The sequence below is a fragment of the Moschus berezovskii genome, chromosome 8, assembly GCF_049115385.1.
Source record: "Moschus berezovskii isolate FMDL1 chromosome 8, NW_MosBer_1.0, whole genome shotgun sequence".
NCBI classification, from domain to species: domain Eukaryota; kingdom Metazoa; phylum Chordata; class Mammalia; order Artiodactyla; family Moschidae; genus Moschus; species Moschus berezovskii.
In genome coordinates, this window is record NC_142467.1 from 79,998,219 (window position 1) to 80,018,624 (window position 20,406).

The window sequence follows — 20,406 nt, forward strand, 5'->3', positions numbered from 1 at the left end:
CAATGGAGTATTTTTCAGCCATCAAAAAGAATGCATTTGAATCAGTTTTAATGAGATGGGTGAAATTGGAGCCAGTTATACAGAGTGAAGTAAGCCAGAAAGAAAAACATCAATACAGTATGCTGCTAAGTCACTTCAGTCGTGTCCGACTCTATGCGACCCCATAGACGGCAGTCGACCAGGTCAATACAGTATACTAACGCATATATATGGAATTTAGAAAGATGGTAACCTGAAACCTATATACGAGACTGCAAAAGAGACATAGGCATATAGAACAGTCTTTGGGACTCTGTGGGAGAGGGTGAAGGTGGGATGATTGGGGAGAACAGCATCGTAGCATGTATATTATCATAAGTGACCAGTCCAGGTTCGACGCATGATACAGAATGCTTGGGGCTGGTGCACGGGGATGATATGGAGGGAGGATATGGGGAAGAGGGAGGTGGGAGGGGGGATCAAGAAAGAGAACACATGTACACCCGGGGCGGATTCATGTCAATGTATGGCAAAACCAACCAATATATTAATGTAAGGTAATTTGCCTCCAATAAAATAAATTAAAAAAAAAGAGTCTGTAAAAACTTACATTTGTAATTTCCTGTAGGTTTAACTGAATATATTTTTCATTGTTTGATTAGCTGAGTAGTTGTTTTTGTTCAGTCACTCAGTCGTGTCCAACCCTTTGCAACCCCATGGACTGTTCAGAAAACTAAGATCATGGCATCTGGTCCCATCATTTCATGGCAAATAGATGGGGAAACAATGGAAACAGTGAGGCTGAATGTTTTAGGCTCCACAATCACTGCAGATGCTGACCACAGACGCTTACTCCTTGGAAGAAAAGCTATGACCAACCTAGGCAGAGAATTAAAAAGCAGAGACATTACTTTGCCAACAAGGTCCATCTTGTCAAAGCTATGGTTTTCCAGTAGTCATGTATGGATGTGAGAGTTGGACTATAAGGAAAGCTGAGCACTGAAGAACTGATGCTTTTGAACTGTGGTGCTGGAGAAGACTCTTGAGATTCTTGAGAGTCCCCTGGACTGAATGGAGATCAAACCAGCCAATCCTAAAGGAAATCAGTCCTGAATATTCATTGGAAGGAAGCTGAAACTCTAATACTTTGGCCACCTGATGCGAAAAACTGACTCTGAAAAAGACCTTGATGCTGGGAAAGATTGTAGACAGGAGGAAAAGGGGATGACAGAGGATGAGATGGTTGGATGGCATCACCAACTCGATGGACAGGAGTATGAGCAAGGTCTGGGGATTGGTGATGGACAGACTGCAGCCTGGCGTGCTGCAGTCCATGGGGTCGCAAAGAGTTGGACATGACTGAGTGAATGAACTGAACTCACTGCAGCAATCCAGGCTTTCCTGTCCTTCACCATCTTCCAGAACTTGCTCAAAATCATGTCCATTGAGTCGGTGATGCCATCCAACCATCTTGTCTTCTGTTTTCCCCTTCTCCTCCTGCCTTCAATTTTTCCCAGCATTAGGGTCTTTTCCAAAGAGTCAGCTCTTTGCATCAGGTGGCCAAAGTATTCAAGCTTCAGCTTCAGCATCATTTAACCGGGTACCTGACAGCAGTTAATATTATCTGTTACGTATTTAAATGATCTTTTTTCTTTTTATTAAATCGTAATTATTCTGTGTAATTAAAATACACAGAATCTTGATTTTAAAAACAAAATAATTTATCAGCTAGAGAAGAGAAATATAGTATTTCTGTTGACTTGGGAGAGCTCTTTTATCAACAGAACAAAACAAAATATGGTGGTTCACCTAACTCCTCTGTATTTTGCATGGATCACAATTAAATTAGCATAAATTATTATGCCCTGTCAGAATTGGCAAATTTTTGTAAGGGGCCAGTTGTGCAGATTTTCAGCTTTGCTTGATATTGCTCTTTGGATAATCTAATATGCCTGATCGTATTTCTAAGATGCCATGATTTATAATTTTCCTAATGTAAAACATTCATGACATGATAATAATGGCTTTATTTTTCTCTCATAAAAAATTTTAAATTATAAAAGTCTTAATTTTTAAAATTGTTATTGTATTTTTTTCCAGTTTTATCAAGCTACAATTGATATATGGTACTGTATAAGCTTAAGGTGTACAGCATAATTTCTTGATTTATATACACCATGAAATTTTTACCACAAGAAATTTGTTAAATAAACAACATCTCATATAGATACAAAACTGAAGAAATACAAAAAGTTATTTATTTTGTAATGGAAAATTTTAGGATTCACTCAATAATTTTCATATATGAAACTGTATTGATTGTATTTATCAGATTATATGTATACATCCCTAGTACTTATTTTTCTTATAACTGGAAGTTTGTACATTTCCATTGCTTTCATTCAATTTTCCTTCCCTCTGGTGACCACAAATATCATCTATTTTTCTTTGCATTTCTTTCTTTTTGAAATAAAATTGACCCATACAGCACAATAGTTCTTGTTACACATCATAGTGATACAATATTTCAACCCATTTCAAAATGATCCCCAGGATAAGTCTAGTTACCATCTGTCAACTTACAAAGATGTTACAATTATTGACTATATTTTCCCCTGTATATTTCATACGTGTGACTCATTTATTTTGAAACTGGAAGTTTGTACCTCTTTATCTGTCTCACCTATTTCTTTCCTCCCCTCTCTGCCAACCAACTGTTTTCTGTGTCTTTAACTCTGTTTCTGTTCATTTATTTTTTATATTTCATATATAAGTGAAATCATACAGTATTTGTCTTTTTCTTCCAGACATTTCATTTAGCATAATAGCCTATAGTTCATTCATGTCACAAATGGCAAGATTTATTCCTTCTTATGGATGAATAATATTCCATATATGTATGGAATATATGCATGTCACATCTTCTTTATCTATTCATCTCTTGATGAGCACTTAAGTTGCTTCCATGTCTTGGCTATTGTAGATAATGTTGCAGTGAACATAGAGATTTATGTATCTTTTCTAATCAGTACTTTTGTTTTCTTTGGATAAATGCTAAGGAGTGGGAGTGCTGGATATAATAATAGTTATATTTATAATTTTTTGAAGCACCTCCATACTATTTTCCACAGAGGCTGCATCTATTTACTTTACTACCAATAGTACATGAAATTTCCCTTTTCTCCACATCCTCCAACACTTGTTGTTGTAGACTTTTTCTAATAACCGTTCTGACTGGTGTGAGGTGATACCTCATTGTAATTTTGATTTGCACTTCCCTGATAGCTCAGCTAGTAAAGAGTCCGCCTGCAATGCAGGAGACCCCAGTTCAATTCCTAGATTAGGAAGATCCTCTGAAGAAAGGCACAGGTCACCCATTTCAGTATTCTTGGGCTTTCCTGGTGACTCAGGTGGTAAAGAATACACCTGCAATGCAAGAGACCTGGGTTCGATCACTGGTTTGGGAAGATCCCCTGGAGAAGGGAAAGGTTACCCACTCCAGTATTCTTTCCTGGAGAATTCTATGGACAGAGGAGCCTAGCAGGCTACAGTCCATGGGGTCACAAAGAGTTGGACATGACTGAGTGACTATAATCAGGCTTCCCTGGTAAGCTAGTAAAATCTGCCTGCAATAAAGGAGACCCCAGTTCGATTCCTGGGTCAGGAAGATCCCCTAGAGAAGGGGTAGGCTACCACACTGGTAGCCTGGTGGCACAGATGGTAAAGAATCTGCCTGTAGTGACTCTGAACATCTTTTCATGTTTTTGTTAGCTGTCTCTATGTCTTTGAAAGAATTTCTATTTAGATCCTCTTCCCATTTTTATGTTTTTGTTTTTCTGGTGTGTGTGTGTAGTTTGTATATAAACCCCTTATTTGATATATTATTTGCAAATAACTTTTTAGTAACAAAGTGTGTGTGTATATATGTGTGTGTGTGTGTGTGTGTGTGTGTGTGTGTGTAGGCATAAAATCCAAGTTTCCCTGAGCAAATCTGGCATTGATTTTGTCTAGTTTTAGTTCAAGAATTTTGTGGCTTCCTTTTTTTGCCGTCAGTTCTTTAGCACAGATTTCTTACTTAATTCCAATGTTTGTTGTCTATTGTTAGGAATGCAAAGTACACACTTCTTAAATACAGCATCTGTGCTCCAGCTACAGTTGTTCATTTTGGCTGGAAGTATATGATTCAGTTTGAATCAATGAAAGAGTAGTCTGCATAAAGCAAATATAGTCTCTTCATCACCTAATAGTCCATATTACAATTTGCCTTGTAAAAGATTACCCTGTGAGAGAAATGGCTGGATGTTTTCTCATTTATGTATCAGGGCAGCACCATAATAAATATATACGTATTCCCTTGCTATTGAAGACCATCAAGGCCAAGAATATACAGTCATTCTGTGGTAAAAATTTCAAACACAACTCTGACTCCAAGGATCATTCTTAAATCCAACTATACAACTCATGAGGTCAGCATACTCATTTATTTTCAGAGCACTTAACATTTTTTTAAAAACTTGTAAAATATACATCACATAAAACTTTTTGCCTTAACCATTGGTAAGTGTGCATTCCAGTGACATTGCTTACATTAACACTGTTACACTACTGTCATCGCCTTCATCCACAGAATCTTTTCATCTTTTAAAAGTACAACTTCACACTAAACAGTAACTCCTTATCCCCCTCCATCCAGCCCCTGGCAACTACCATTCTATTGTTTGTTTCTGAATTTGGCTACTTTATGTCCTTCATAGACATTTTTATTGTAATTGATTCATTTTATATAAATAAATATCTGCAAGGTTCGTCTGTGGTATAGCATGTGTCCTTATTGCTTTCTTCTTTATGACTTAATATTCTACTTTATACACACACACACACACACACACACAAACACCACATCACATCTGTTTGTTTATTCATCCATCAGTGGACACATGGGTTGCTTCCAGTTTTTACCATGTTTATTTATATGCCCACCATGGTAGTGAAAGCAACTTTGCTGTAAATATTTTTAAAGTAACATTCTAAATTAAATAATCAACACTACTCTCAGCAAACAGAGAATGAAATAATGAGTTAACCTTAACACAACCATAGAACCACTTCATATGTTCATTACAAGTGGTGGAAAATTTTTTGGAAATCAGTAGAAATATATTAAAGAAAGAAAAAAGGACCATGGATATTTTGCTCTATGTGAAGGAAAACAGCACATGCTTGCATTTTACCACAAAAAGAAAAATGGTTATGCCTCCCTGCAGCAGTATTTGAAAGAATCTTGGAGGTTTTGGTCATAAAATATATTGTAAATTTTTACCCTTTTTTTTCCCTCATTCTGGTAAACCAGTATAAGTGAACACATTATTGTATAAGTATCCTTAGGGAAAACAGTAAGAAAGAATAAGTAAACACCAGAAGAACATTTTAATTCAGAACAAATGCAGCACATATTTTCTAAAATTCACTATTATTAAAATGAAGCAATCTCTTTGGAATGAGTTATTCAAGTCATTTTTTAAAATTAAAATTACTTGTTGATTCCCAAAATGTTGTGTATAACATGATTTTGAGTGTCTGTAAAGACTTTTTAGCTTAGGATTTATACTATGAACTCAAAATAAAAAGTCAGGAATACACCATAACAGTTTAGTACCCCAAGTGTGTAAAATGCTAATAAAAAAGTAATTTTTGGTAAATGACTTTAAATCTGCATAATAATGATATTTTAGTTGACATTTTTAAAAGAGTTATATATTTAAGAAGATAATTCTAGACTGTAAATGTTTAATTTTAGCCTATCCTGCTGTATTAATTTATAATATCCTAGAAAATATTTAAAATAGATTTAATACTGTTTTCATGAGTTTTTCTAATGTCCAGAGTTAACTTGATCACTATTAAGAAGTTGTTTCACTTATAAGCATCTTATATTTTGGTGTAAGCAAATGATTATGAAAATCCAATCGAAATTATTATAACTTTCCTTTTTCATTGAAAATATTCAACATGAATTTCTTACTTTCTTTTTTCTCCTGGTTTTATGTGTATGTAAAATACTTTGATATCCACAACTTGTATTTGTGAATTATATGAACTCGGATTACTTCACATTATATTTTTCTTACTTTCTTTGCTTTTTTCATTTTCAAATAATTTGTTAATTTTCTCATGAAAGGACTGTTTTCCTGAAAGAGTTTAATTTTATTTTTTTAAAGTTTTATACAATTTTAATGGTTATATTCAATTTATAGTTATTACACATTATTGGCTGTATTCCCCATGTTGTAAAATACATCCTTGAGCCTATCTTATAGAATCTCCCACTTCCCCACCCCTATAGTGCCCCTCCCCCTCCCCACTATATAGTTTGTCTTTATATCTGTAAGTCTGCTTCTTTTTTGTGTTATATTCATTAGTCTGTTGTATTCTTTAGCTTCCACATATGAGTGATAACATACAGTATTTGTCTTTATCCGTTTGATCTACTTCACTTAGGAGAATGCTCTCCTAGTCCATTCATGTTGCTGCAGATGGCAGGACTTCCTCCTTTTTATGGCTGATCAGTATTCCATCATATATATCACATCTTACTTACCCATTCATTTGTTGATGGATGCTTAGGTTGTTTCCAATATCTTAGCAGTTGTAAATAATGCTTCATGAACATTGGGATGTATGTATCTTTTCCAGTTAGTGGTTTTGTTCTTTTGAATATATATCCCAAAGTGGAGTTGTTGGCTCATATGGTGGTTCTATTTATCATTTTTTTGAGAAAACTTCATACTGTTTTCTACAATGGCTGCAACAATTTACATCCCCACCAACAATGTATTTTTCTCTACCAAATACTAGTAATACTAGGAAACCGAATCCAGCAATATATTAAAAGGATCATAAAATATGATCATGTGTAATTTATTCCAACAGTGTAAGGATTTTTCAGTATTCTCAAATCAACCAATCTGACATATCATGTTAGCTAATTTAAAAATAAAATTGTATGATCATCTCCATAGACGCAGCAAAAGCTTTTGATAAAATTCAGCATCTGTTTCTAAAAAAAATTCTCCAGAAAGTAGGCATGGTGGGACTAAACCTCAACATAATAAAGCCCAAATGTGACAAACTCACAGCTAATAGCATACTCAACGGTGAAAAGCTGAAAGCATTTCCCTTAAGTTCAGGAGTAAGACAAGAGTTTTATTCAGCATAATTTTAGAAGCCCTAGTCATAATCATTAGAGAAGAAAAAAGAATGAAAGATGTACAAATTGGAAAGGAAGACGTGAAATGTTACTGTTTGCAAATAACATGATAATATATATAAAAAACCTGAAAGATGCTATCAGAAAACTACTAGAGCGCATCAGTGAATTCAGTGAAGTTGCAGGACTCAAAATTAATATACAAAAATCTCTTAAAAGACATACTTTTAAAGATACCTTTCTTGTATTTGTTAAAACTACCCAATCATTCCATTTCCTAATAAATTCCTGGTAACAGAATATGTTATTTCTTCTTTATTAAACATGATATTTTTAAAGAATTAAAATTTAGAAAATATTTGGTGTATTTTCTCTTATAAAAACTAGAATTCAAGTGACTAAATTTGCCATTGTGCTAAAATTAGGAAAAAGGATTCATTATCTCTTTACGTTGACCCTGGGAAACACACTTTTACCACAAGGTGGGTCTATGGTATTTGGTAAAGTTATTTTTATTGTCTGGTTTGTTACTTCATATTAAATTTCTACCCCAAGATCTGCCTTGTTTCTTATAAGAAAAAATTTTCCTATGGAACTGTGTTTGGATGGACATTTAAAACATATGTCTACCACGTAAGTAGAAAAAAAAATTAACCTCTGAGATTTGGTTCAAATTATTGGTATGGGAAATGGAGGAGATGTTTCCATTTATCTCTCACAATGTCATGCTTTACTGTGTTTCTGATTTTTCTTTACGCCTTTCCTTCTACTTTTTGTGAAAGAAAGTGAAATTTAGTCGCACAGTCATGTCTGACTCTTTCCAATCCTGTGGACTGTAGCCCACCAGGCTCCTCTGTCCATGGAATTCTCCAGGCAAGAGAACTGGAGTGGGTTTCCATTTCAGTCTCCAGGAGTTTTTCCCACCCCAGGGATCGAACCCAGGTCTCCTGTATTGCAGGCAGATTCTTTACCAACTGAGCTACTAGGGAAGCCCTACCTTTGACCTTTTTGTATAGTTTAACAGGTAAAAAGTAGAGGTTAAATATGGTTAAGAAAAGTTAGCTTCACCAAGTTTATTCCAAATTCACACGGAGTATATTTACTTAAAATAATTCTTTGTTCAGAATTGATAAACTGTTCTACTTTTCATATATCCAACAACACTCACTTTTACTTAACATTGAATGATAGGGTCACAGCATTGCATTCAGCATAATTAGGAACAAAATGACTATACAGGGCTTGTACTATGATTTTGGCCATGGTATTAAGCATTCTAGTTGGTGTGACAAAGAGTACATACATTTGTTGCTGTTCAGTCTCTTTATCATTTCCTGGAGCTTTCTCAAACTCATGTTGAGTTTGTGATGCCATCCAACCATCTCATCCTCTGTCATCCTCTTCTCCTGCCTTCAGTCTTTCCCAACATCACGGTCTTTTCCAGCAAGTCAGCTCTTTGCATCATATAAACTTCGCATATATTAAACCATTCATATACCTTTTATATTTATTTTTTTAACATACAAAAATGAGTGATTTAACAGGATAGAATACACATATGTGTATGTATATATATATATATATGTATGTGTGTGTGTGTGCATGTATATATATATTTACCAGCAGAATCAACAATAGGGAGAAAAGTTCAGAAGAAAAAATAGTGTTAGATTCCATTAGGAGAAACTTTACTTAAGCATTACACTTGAGCTTGACTTTGAAGAATTGACAGAACATGCTTAAAAAGAGAGGAAAGAACTATTTCAGCAATCATATCAGCAAGGGGATTGCCCTACATCTACCAGAATCACATACACCTGTTAGGCTCACTATTATACATTTCACATTAGCGGGCCTTTATTTTCCTTTTCAGTGTGTTCTTGCTGAGCCTCTGGCTGCTTAATTCCCAGAGATTTTACATCTGTATGTCATATAAACTTCAGCTTCAATCTAGATGATTAAAGTCTTACTGAGATCCAGAATGAGCAGTCTTCTCCCACTTTAACTGACATAGCACTACATCACAGTGGTGTTGGCTCCTTCCCCACTCACTGGGTATGAGTATTGTAAATCCACCCATGCCTCAAGGTCAGCTGGGTGTTGGATGCAGGGACCTGTCAGAGGTGCTGACAGCTTCATCTTTCTGAGGCAAAGGAAATACTAGGTCCTGAAATTCAGTTCCAACCCTGACCCCAGAGTCAAAACTGCTTATCTTGAAGGATGTGATGATTATTATAGACTATGTTTCTGTGATGCTTGTATCTCTTTCCAGACATGAATCCTATGTTGTCCCTTATTTAAGTTATTGGAAGGTTCAGGGAAGGGGAGGGAGCTATAATTGAAATGGGCAAGTGTGGCAAGAGGAAAATTAGTCCCGAAAGTCATGTGGAATTTTGTATAATTGTTAAGTATCTAGTAGTTACCTTATACTTCATATTTCTTTAGCACACAATGGGAGACTTGTTTTAAGAATAACTGTGGCTTATACAAGAACAGCTTTAGGATCATTTTCTCATTGGCTTTGTCCTGGTTAATTTTCATATCAAAAAGTATGTTTTCATTGCTTAAATGTAACAGGTTACATTAAAATAAAATCAAAATTGCAAAAATATCTTCTGGGTAAAAATGTGGAAAAGCTATCTGTTAAAAATATCCCTTTAATTTCCTGGTAATAACCAAATAAGAAAAAGAGGACAATAACACATAAGGAAGCGGTATCCAAGGAAATAGACAGAAGTTCAGTTCAGTTCAGTTCAGTTGCTCAGTCGTGTCCGACTCTCCACGACACCATGAATCACAGCACGCCAGGCCTCCCTGTCCATCACCAACTCCCGGAGTTCACTCAAACTCATGTCCATAGAGTCGGTGATGCCATCCAGCCATCTCATTCTCTGTCGTCCCCTTCTCCTCCCGCCCCCAACCACTAACACAATTCACGTTGCTCTTAATACCACCTTTACCAACCAAATCAGGTAGGGTGTGGGGGCAGAATAATGCAGTCATAGTAATAGATGAGTAGACAAAAGAGCCTGAGTAGGGAAGCAGAGAAGTATGGAAGAAAAAATACAACCCACAGCAGGGAAACCTCTTAACTGTTACCTCCAGATTTCAGGCAGGACCAGCCCAGTCAATGTTATACCTGTGACCAGGACCCCACGCCAAGAAGGAAACCATGCTTGATTCCATACTCTGTTTCCACAGTCATGAAATTCTTAACAGTTTTGAAAAAGGGGTTCAGTATTTTAATTTTGCACAGTATGCCACTATTTATATAGTTGGTTCTGATCTCTGAGAAAGAAACTACATCTGGTCTCACAACTGGGTTTAGATGCAGATTGGAAGAAAAGCTTAGTGAAGCACTAGACACCCTGAACACATATTAGAATCATCGGGTCGGTGGGTTTTTTAAAATTGCAATGCTCAGGTCATGTTGCAGACCAATTAAATAAGAGTCTTGGTCAGGGTGAAGGCAGGAATAGTGGGGGAAGGTGGGAGAAGACCACCAGTATCATCTAAATATCCCCAGATATTACAGCAAACAAGAAAGATGATCACTGAAGGGGAGAAGATTAAGGACACAAAGGCAGGTACATCATGACTTCCGAGTGAAGTCCACAAACTCACCTGTGAATTCATATTAACATGCTGTTATTTTTTGTGTTTCCTTTTGACCTGGAAATTGTTGCTGGTGGAAGAGGGAAAGAGGCCAATTGAATGACTGGTTTGCTTTTCTTGGACAGAGCGTTATCTTAAGAGATCTGCTCTGAATTAAAGGAAGGGGACACCATCCCACACCTTATCCCCAGTATGTGGGGAGAACTCCAGGACAGGATATTTAAATTTTAGGTGATAGAACAGAACTCGAGTCATCCAGAATGTGGCCCAGCTGATATTTTTTAATAAACACCCCACTATCAATTGTACCTCATAAGAAAATACAGATTCCAATAAGCCGTGCATTAGACTAATTATAAATGAACTGTAGCAGTAGAAATAGAAATTAAATGAGGGGGCATATACACTGATATTTATAAATTATATATATATGTAATTTATATATATTTATAAATTATAAATGATTTATAACTGATTTTTAAACTATAGATTAAGTTTTAATGCTCCCTTACTTATAGTGTGGGGAAGGAAGCAGGCATTCCCTAGTCAAATAGGGTCTAGAAAGCAACAGATGTGCAACATTCTAGGGAGGGCAGAACAACTATGAAAACAGATTGTGTGTCAGGAATGATATTCTAACAGCCCATGAGTCACCAAGAAAACTGGATACATTTTTTTTGCCATACCACATGACATGTAGGATGTTGGTTCCTGATCAGGGATCAGACCTATATTTCCTACAGTGAAAGCTCAGAGTCTTAACCACTGATCTGCCAGGGAAGTCCTGCAAACTGGATACTTGTATTTGGGGAGAAAAAGTACTTCCATCAGAGAATATTAGTAGATGAAATAGTAGCAATATGAACTTAGTACTTTTTCCTTAAATTTTTAGGAAAGATGGCCATTGTGGGCTATCTGAAGGCTATCTGGAGACCAAATGAGCTCATTTATGGTTCTTACAGAGTGTGGCTAGATACTCTGAAATTGTATAGTTCTGATCTTGTTATCTTATTAGACCTTGTAAAATATTAAACTAAGTCACATCAGCATATCTGAGGTTATTGATATTTCTCCTGGCAGTCTTGATTCCAGTTTGTGCTTCGTCCAGCCCAGCTTTTCTCATGATGTACTCTGCATATAAGTTAAATAAGCAGGATGTCAGTATACAGCCCTGATGTACTCCTTCCCCAATTTGGAACCAGTCTTGTTCCATGTCAAGTTCTAACTGTTTCTTCCTGACCTGCATACAGATGTTGGCAATTTGATCTCTGGATAGGAAGACAAGGACATACTTAAAAACCTTTTCCCAAACACACATACACATATCCTTTGCCCTGTTCCACTCTTGGATGCTGTCTTAGCAAGCACACTGTTACCCAGCCACCTTGTATTCGTCACCCTTGGTTTTTCTCATTTTTATAAGTTTAACAAACCCATCAGCCTCCTTAGGCTTTCTGTATCACGTCAATAATGGAGACTGTACAAAAAAAAAAAAAAAAAATTAGATTCATGCTGGCTTACCATATTTTGAGGAATCAGAAATTTCGATGCATTTTTTTCTACTAATAATTTTTTAATCATCATACTGATCCAAAGCAATTGACATATGAAAACTGATTTAGGCAATGTGATGAAACTCCTAGCACTTGAATTTAAGCTTTGGTGCTATGTTTAAGGGAGAAGGCAATGGCAACCCACTCCAGTACTCTTGCCTGGAGAATCCCATGGCAGAAAGTGAAGAAGAACTAAAGAGTCTCTTGATGAAAGTGAAAGAGAAGACTGAAAAAGTTGGCTTACAACTCAACATTCAGAAAACTATCATGGCATCTGGTCCCATCTCTTCATGGCAAATCGATGGGGAAACAATGAAAACAGTGACAGTGACATTTTGGGGGGTTCTAAAATCACTGCACATGGTGACTGCAGCCATGAAATGAAAAGACACTTGATCCTTGGAAGAAAAGCTATGAACAACCTAGAAAGCATACTAAAAAGCAGATATATTATTTTGCCAACAAAGGTCCATCTAGTCAAGATTATAGTTTTTCTAGTAGTCATGTATGGATGTGAGAGTTGGACTATAAGGAAAGCTGAGTGCTAAAGAACCGATGCTTTTGAACTGTGGTGTTGGAGAAGACTCTTGAGAGTCCCTGTGACTGCAAGGAGATCCAACCAGTCCATCCTAGGGAAAATCAGTTCTGAATATTCATTGGAAGAACTGATGTCAAAGCTGAAACTCCAATACTTTGGCCACCTGATGCAAAAACTGACTCTTTGGAAAAGACCCTGATGCTGGGAAAGATTGAAGACAAGAGGAGAAAGGGGAGACAGAGGATGAGATAGTTAGATAGCATCATCAACTTAGTGGACATGTGTTTGAGTAGATTCCAGGAGTTGGTGACGGACATGGAGGCCTGGCGTGTTGCAGTCCATGGGGTCACAAAGAGTCAGACACGACTGAGCAACTAAACCGAACTGAACTGTCTTATTATCATTGAGTTTTGTGGATTGGTGCCACAGTGCTTTCTTTCTTTCTTTTCTTTGCAGAAAATAACATCATCCAGCCTAGTGCTGGCTAGGAATAGTGGGCAACATCAGGATTATTCTGGGACCCCCAACTATGGTGTGCATAGCAGAACAAGGGATAGTGACCACCTCATGGAAAACTCTCTTTTTTAGGAGGGCTCTCTTCCTTTGGAAACAACTTCATCTTCAAATTTCTAGGCCAACCAGTCAGTCTCCCCAGGAAAAAGTACATTGAGAAAAAAAGAAATAAAAAAGGTGTTGTAGCATACCAACCACTATAACCAAAAGGTAATAAAATGAGCAATCTTGAAGTAAATTTATAGGACCAAAAGAAATATAGGGAATAATATTAAAAGCATTAATTAAGAAAAATAAGACAATAATAGTATTGACTGAAATGTCAAGTAAAAAAATAGATGATGAAAGGACAAGAACCAATGAGGTAAATTATAGAATGGATACAGGTGAACAAAAATATATGCACCAAGAGGAAAGGTCAAGGCACTCTATCATTTCAAAGATCAATACATTATGACCAGGTGGGATTATTCCCAGAAAGCAAGTATTCAGTTCAGTTCAGTCGCTCAGTCGTGTCCGATTCTCTGCGACCCCATGAATCACAGCACGCCAGACCTCCCTGTCCATCACCAACTCCCGGAGTTCACTCAAACTCATGTCCACAGAGTCGGTGATGCCATCCAGCCATCTCATTCTCCGTCGTCACCTTCTCCTCCCGCCCCCAACCTTTCCCAGCATCAGAGTCTTTTCCAGTGAGTCAACTCGTTGCATGAGGTGGCCAAAGTATTGCAGTTTCAGCTTTAGCATCAGTCCTTCCAATAAAGCAAGTATTATTCAGTCTTAAAAGTGTGGTAGTAAAATTCACCATATTGTATCCAAAGATAAGCCCCATATGATCACCATGATTACATAAAATTAAAAGTTGCAAAAAGTTGGACACGATTGAGAGACTGAGCACACATGCACAGCCAATGTATTGAAAAGCATACCCTGTTTAAGACAGCAGTGTGAAAGAATATACCTTTGAATCAACTTAATAAAGATGTGAAATCTACATGAAGAAAATTAAAATGCTCTGACAGAACCAAAGGAGACTTAAAAAAGTGAAAATTCTTTTGTTATTTTTGTCTATGTAGATTTAATATAAAAAGGTATTAATTATCCATAGGTTAATTTATAAATGTAATGTTAACCTGATAAATATGCTGACAGAGAGCTTTTATTTTTCCCCTGGAACTATTCAAGCTATAGGAACTTCAGTTATGAAAGAAAAAGCAACTACTTGAGAGAACACAGGGGAAGCAGTGTCATCAGAGTGATGAACACAGGACAGATTAAAAAGAATCTGAGGTTGCACAGGGAGTTGCTGGTAATGGAGCATTCTAGAAAACACAATGAAAGGGTTTTAGGAATGTAAAGAAGTTGAGACAGAAAAAAAGTGATTACAAAGCAGTATATGGATGTTGAATAGTACATTGTAGAGTGAGATATCTGACTGTAGAAAAGTATTTTGGACTCAACCTTCCCCTGGAGATGTGATAGCAGTCTTCTAAAATCGAAAGTTATTGTACAGGTAACAGTGATTGACAGAAAGAGGGTAGAGAGTGAGAAAGTGCCAATAATTTTTCTCAAGCATACATTGCATGCTTCCATTTGCAGTGCTTTTGATCAAGGTCGATCACTTCAAAGATACTCTGAGTGGCTGCTGGTCAGAAATCCTGATCTTTTAGTAATATTACTGTTGATAGTATATTAAAAAGCAGAGACATTACTTTGCCAACCAAGGTCCGTCTAGTCAAGGCAATGGTTTTTCCCGTGGTCATGTATGGATGTGAGAGTTGGACTGTGAAGAAGGCTGACCGCCGAAGAATCGATGCTTTTGAACTGTGGTGTTGGAGAAGACTCTTGAGAGTCCCTTATACTGCAAGGAGATCCAACCAGTCCATTCTAGAGGAGATCAATCCTGGATGTTCATTGGAGGGACTGATGCTAAAGCTGAAACTGCAATACTTTGGCCACCTCATGCGACGAGTTGACTCACTGGAAAAGACTCTGATGCTGGGAAAGGTTGGGGGCGGGAGGAGAAGGGGACGACGGAGAATGAGATGGCTGGATGGCATCACCGATTCTGTGGACATGAGTTTGAGTGAACTCCGGGAGTTGGTGATGTACAGGGAGGCCTGGCGTGCTGTGATTCATGGGGTCGAGGAGAGTCGGACACGACTGAGCGACTGAACTGAACTGAACTGAACTGTTGATAATGGAGAAGCTAGAGAAATGAAATATTTTAATGAAGTAAAATAATAGTCCATGAGGTAAAACAGAAATTGGTATTTGTTTTGGCAGTGTTGAACTTTACCTGATCACTGTGTACCTGGAAGGCAGTGATGATTAAGAATTCCCTACCTCTTTTTGTTCCAGGAAAACACCTTACTTCATATGACTTAGCTACACCCCTTGCGATGATCCCTTTGATTACCATAACAATGCCAGAGATGGATGCTCCAAATCAGGGATCCATAATCCCCAGACCAGGGACGCTACCCATCCATGGCCTGTTAGGAACCAGGCTGCACAGCAGGAGATGAGAGGTGGGCAAGCGAGCGAAGTTTTATCTGTATTTATAGCCTCTCCACTAATTCTGCATTATGGTGAGTTGTCTAATTATTTCATTATATATCATAAGGTAATAATAATAGAAATAAAGTTCACAATAAACGTAATGCACTTGAATCATACTGAAACCATCCCCTCCTGCAGCAAAATTGTCTTCAATGAAGCCAGTCCCTGGTGCCAAAAAGTTTGGGGACTGATGTGCTAAAATTTTCCTCTAAAGAATCTGAATATTATTTGCTTAATAAGAAATTAATATCACTGTTCATTCTCACTAACCAGCCAAAGCAAAATGCCTACTCATATGACTTATCCAACATTTAATTAGGCTTTTCTTCTTTCCTTTGAACTTTGACTTGCTCTTGAGCTTATGCAAGCACTGTAACAAGAAACGTCTCCTCCTCTATTCTCTCTCCCAAGAGTAGGAACTACAAAGAAAAACATTTGCTGCTCAACTCTCTGATTTGCCACTGCTTCATCTCACTCCCTCACACTAGTTCCTGCTAGTTTTGTTTATTCTTTCTAAAAACAAAAAAAAAAAAAAAACTCTCTTTCTATCTGACTTTTAAGATACTTATAAATCTGATGGTAAGAGCATTTTCTCTGTTGTAATAGTTCCCCTTAATGAAGTCTTTTATTATTTGTGCTCATACTTGCGTGTTTTATCTGACAGTGTATATATTTTGCTTTGTTTTGCCCATTAACTTCTCTTGTGGTGCTTGCTCACTTAAATTAGAATTTCAAAGAGAGACTAGGGCTATGAGTGCTGGAGATATAAACTTGTGACTCCTTTGCATGAATGTGGGAGGTGACAGGAGAAAGCCGAAGTAAATGAAAATTTTCAGAAGAGTTTGCATATATATATATATATATATATATATATAGAGAGAGAGAGAGTTATGGCTAGAAAGTGTTAATCACTCAGTCATGTCCAGCTCCTTGTGAGCTCATGCACTGTAGCTCTGCAGGCTCTTTTGTCGATCAGATTCTCCAGGCAAGAGTACTGGAGTATGTAGCCATTCCCTTCTCCAGGGGATCTTCCTAACCCAGGGATTGAACCCATGTCTCCCCTGCATTGCAGGCTGATATTTTACCGTCTGAGCCAACAGGGAAGCCCCTACAAATTTTAGGCATATGTAAAAATTTTTTAAATTAAGAAACTGTAGTACAGGAAAAGCAAAAACTTTGCCTCTTTTTCAGAGAAATTAAAAGGTTTGGAATCTCCTCCAAGTCTGTCAACAATCATCTCTTCAACTCTAAAAGTAATTTACTTGGTACTTGTATTATATCCAAAGTTTAAAAATGTTATCTTCAAGGTATTATCAGACTAAAAATCTATGAATAAAAAAATAGAAGTTTTGTCTTCTTTTCACCAAGATTTGATGGATTTTTTTTTAAAAAGAAAGATGATAAAAGCTACAGTCAAAGGTTCAAAAGTTATAAGACAAAATGTTATTGGTATTAAGTCATTCCGTTCCGTTCCGTTCCGTTCTGTCGCTCAGTCGTGTCCGACTCTTTGCGACCCCGTGGACTGTAGCCTACCAGGCTTCTCCGTCCATGGGATTCTCCAGGCAAGAATACTGGAGTGGGTTACCGTTTCCTTCTCCAGGAATTAAGTCATTAGAGAATGTTTAATAAGAAAATCATTCCAAAGCCACTTTATTTTTAAATGATAATGTCAGTAAGATAGACAGCATGAAGGAACTATTATCAATGAGCAAAAAGAGAAAGAAGCCAAAATATTAACAAAGAAATCAGTGAATAATCTGAAAGAAAACATCAAGATGGAGCATGGTCCCAAGTTCAGTTCAGTTGCTCAGTCCTGTCTAACTCTTTACAACCCCATGGACTGCAGCACGCCAGGCTTCCCTGTCTATCACCAACTCTGGGAGCTTGCTCAAACTCATGTCCACCGAGTCGGTGATGCCATCCAATCATCTCATGCTCTGTCGTTCCCTTCTCCTCCAATCTTCAACCTTTCCCAGCCTCAGGGTCTTTTCCAATGAATCAGTTCTTCGCATCAGGTAGCCAAAGTATTGGAGTTTCAGCTTCAGCATCAGTCCTTCCAATGAATATTTAGGACTGATTTCCCCTAGGATGGACTGGTTGGATCTCCTTGCAGTCCAAGGACTCTCAAGAGTCTTCTCCAACACCATAGTTCAAAAGCACAAATTCTTCAGCATCCAGCTTTCTTTAAAGCCCAACTCTCACATCCATACATGATTACTGGAAAAACCATAGCTTTGATTTGAGGGATCTTTATTGGCAAAGTAATGTCTCTGCTTTTTAATATGCTGTCTGGGTTGTTCATAGCTTTTCTTCCAAGGAGCAAGTGTCTTTTAATTTCATGGCTGCAGTTACCATCTGCAGTGATTTTGGAGCCCAAGAAAATAAAGTCTGTCACTATTTCCATTGTTTCCCCATCTATTTTCCCTGAAGTGATGGGACCAGATGCCATGATCTTAGTTTTCTGAATGTTGAGTTTTAAGCCAACTTTTTCATCTCCTCTTTCACTTTCATCAAGAGGCTCTTCAGTTCCTTTCTGCTTTCTGCCATAAGGGTGGTGTCATCAGCATATCTGAGGTTATTGATATTTCTCCTGGCAATCTTGATTCCAGCTTTTGCTTCATCCAGCCCAGCGTTCCTCATGATGTACTCTTCATATAAATTAAATAAGCAGATGACAGTATACAGCCTTGATGTACTCCTTTTCCTATTTGGAACCAGTCTGTTGTTCCATGGCTGTTTCTAACCGTTGCTTCTTGACCTGCATACAGATTTCTCAAGAGGCAGGTCAGGTGGTCTGGTATTCCTATATCTTTAAGAATTTTACATAGTTTGCTGTGATCCACATCGTCACAGACTTTGGTGTAGTCAATAAAGCAGAAGTAAATGTTTTGCTCTCGAACTCTCTTGCTTTTTCTATGATCCAATGAATGTTGGCAATTTGATCTCTGGTTCTTCTGCCTTCTCTAAATCCAGCTTTAACATCTGGAAGTTCATGGTTCACGTACTGTTGAAGTCTTGCTTAGAGAATTTTGAGCATTACTTTCCTAGCGTGTGCTGCTGCTGCTGCTAAGTCGCTTCAGTCGTGTCCGACTCTGTGCGACCCCATAGACGACAGCCCACCAGGCTCCCCCGTCCCTGGGATTCTCCAGGCAAGAACACTGGAATGGGTTGCCGTTTCCTTCTCCAATGCATGAAAGTGAAAACTGAAAGTGAAGTCGCTCAGTCGTGTCTGACTCTTAGTGACCCCATGGACTACAGCCTAACAGGCTCCTCCGTCCTTGGGATTTTCCAGGCAAGAGTACTGGTTGCCATTACTTCTCCATTCTAGCATGTGAGATGAGTGCAATTGTGTGGTAGTTTGAATATTTTTTGGCATTTCCTTTCTTTGAGATTGGAATGAAAACTAACATTTTCCAGTCCTGTGGCCACTGCTGAGTTTTCCAAATTTGCTGGCATATTGAATACAGCACTTTCACAGCATCATCTTTTAGGATTTGAAATAGCTCAACTGAAATTCCACCACCTCCATTAGCTTTGTTCATAGTGATGTTTCCTAAGGCCCACTCGACTTTGCACTCCAGGATGTCTGGCTCTAGTTTAGGGATCACACCATCATGGTTATCTGGGTCATTAAGATCTTTTTTGTATAGTTCTTCTGTGTATTATTGCCACCTTTTCTTAATATCCTCTGCTTCTGTCAGGTTCATATCATTTCTGTCCTCTATTGTGCCCACCTTTGCATGAAATGTTCCCTTGGTATTTCTAATTTTCTTGAAGAGATGTCTAGCCTTTCCCATTATATTTTATTTCTATATTTCTTTGCACTGATCACTGAGAAATACCAATTATAGGTACCTCTTTAAACTTCATGAGAAGCAAACAAGTGGTAAATAGATTAGAAATTTAAATTTTTTGTTTTGGGGGAATTATATCTCATGATTTATTAGTATACTGTTTTTTCTGAACATTTTCGTCTAAAGAGTATTTTCTATATTACCTCATAACCTATTATTTAAACATATATTTGACTAAATCTCTTTGGAAAGATTATAGAGATGTTTGGTACTTGTCTATTCTTTTTTTAAGTGTGCTCAATATATGTGTACATAAGCCTTTCAAAAATTGAGCACATATTCTAAATTTTTAATAATATGCTCCAGAATGTTTCCTCTATGAGCTAAGTTTTGGATTATAACTATCTTATGGTTCTCATTTGTGCTTATCATGAAGTGTATTTCACTGGTGCAGCTCCATGCTTTTTGTCTTGAAAAATAACTGTCAATATATATTTAAAATAATAATAAAATTCTCAGGAAAATGTAGCCATTTAATTGTATTGCCATTCATGGTAAAGACAAACTAAAACTCTGTAAAAGATACATACAGTAAGAGCAGGAAGAAATGTAAATATAACATTAAGATAATCATCAAGTCACAAG

At 37.2% G+C, this 20,406-nt stretch overlaps 1 pseudogene; it reads left to right on the top strand.

The window, feature by feature from the left end:
• LOC129558875 (CREB-regulated transcription coactivator 2-like) overlaps positions 1–20,406 on the top strand; it is a 61,194-nt pseudogene that overhangs the window by 32,542 nt on the left and 8,246 nt on the right.